General features: G+C 41.4%; 1 protein-coding gene across 1 annotated transcript in view; it reads right to left on the bottom strand.

Annotated features, from left to right (window-relative positions):
- The window catches only part of LOC104409489 (phospholipid-transporting ATPase ID-like), a 96988-nt gene that overhangs the window by 42905 nt on the left and 52394 nt on the right, over nucleotides 1-1689 (bottom strand). The gene's annotated exons all lie outside the window — the stretch shown is intronic.

Below are 1689 nucleotides of genomic sequence, written 5' to 3'. Positions count from 1 at the left end.
TTTTCTTTTTCTAGGGGCAGGTGCCCCCCCCAGCCACAGGCAGTGGCTGCTCCCCTGTGGCTTCCTCAAACCAGAGAAAGACCCACAGTTGAGATAAAAGAACTGGGCATTTTCTTCTCCAAAGAAAGCACATTCTGGTCCAAGTCTTGCCACCTAGTAGATAGGCTTACTTAGAACCTGAGCCTACCAGCTTGGGCTGTCCCTTCAGTTTTTAAGGTGTGCTAGACTTTCTTTTCATATGAAGTTTACCAAGTGCTCATCCTGGTTTAGTCCTGGACGCATGTATGCCATCTGTTGACAGCACGTCTAAAATTTCCCTCCTAGAAGGTCTCTAGAAGATGTCTATTAACCCACTCCCAGGGAGCCTAAGGTGTGAAAGCACAAGGAGGCAGATATTACACAGTGCACCTTCATTCAGTAACAGATTTGTTGCTTTAGCAGGAGAGATGTAATATTTTAATAGCCTTTAGATATTGCTAAGCTGGTGGGAGGACAGGAGCTATCAAGTATGAATCACAGGCCGCTTCCAATCCATGCATTAATCCAGGATCTTGACATCTAAACTGAAACACATTAGCGTGTTTCCACCATTAAACCAATTATTTAAGACTACCACCATAATGTGCATATGGGGGAAGCTATTCCATTTTAGGCTGCTACTGGATTTTGCTATGTCCAGACACAAAGTACAACAACATTCTTCAGCATTAACTTCATGTTTTATCCCCTGTACAATCTAATGAATAAGTCTCTAAAAGAGCAGAGATGGAAACGCCCTTCACGGAAGAGCTAGCCAAACCCTCCCATTGATTGCACTCCAGCAAGAAAAGATGTTTATCAGTAATCATCATATAAATGATATTGCCTGTCTCCTGGCATCATGTAGCCATCTCCGGGTGTGGATCTAAATGACATGACACATAGTTAAATTTAGTTCATTTCAAAATTCTTCAGCATGAGATAGGAGCTGCCCACAGGGTCCACGGACACTGCTAGAACTGAAACAATGGACTAGCAGCATCCTATGCAAACCCAACATACGGCGAACTAAACCACCTGACAAATCTCTGTCCACCAGACACAGAGAATGACAGAATTTTTAATAAAAAATGGCTCTAAAGATGCTCCCTGACCACTAATCTGAAGAAAAATATCATGGCCACTTACTTTAAAAAAAAGAAAAGATGGTAGCTGCAGGAAAAAGTAAGTACAGGGGGCCTGACCTTTGTGCATCAACAGATTTCAGAGGGTCATGTATAACATGGGAAAAACTACTCAGTAAACACTCACACAGTTTATAGATCTTTGCCTGCAAAAATCTCAGAGGGGGATAAGAAAAGAATGGGAGTGGTTTATTTCAATTCCTGCCTTCTATTTCTGTCCATTAATTACGTCAGGAAAACCACTGAATGAACCAAAGCCATTAATTTTGTTTCCTATTGCCATTAGGCTTTATAAAAACCCCAGACATAACAGCTTCCGAAAGCTTAACTGCAGGAATCTGGACATACAGTATTTTCTCCATAGTAGTTCAGGATCATGATAATTGTTTGACATACTCTGTCTGTTGTGACACTGACATACTACAGACCTCAGGGTAAGGAAATGGAGTACTATGGTGGATCTTCTCGTTAATTTAGGATCTATAATCAAAACTAAGCACCAGAAAAAAGGAGTTCCTCACAATCA

Source organism: Nestor notabilis, unplaced genomic scaffold (genome assembly GCF_000696875.1).
Source record: "Nestor notabilis isolate BGI_N333 unplaced genomic scaffold, ASM69687v1 scaffold2218, whole genome shotgun sequence".
Classification (NCBI taxonomy): Eukaryota; Metazoa; Chordata; class Aves; order Psittaciformes; family Psittacidae; genus Nestor; species Nestor notabilis.
Note: the sequence above shows the minus strand (reverse complement) of the source record. Positions and strands in the feature narration are given on the sequence as shown.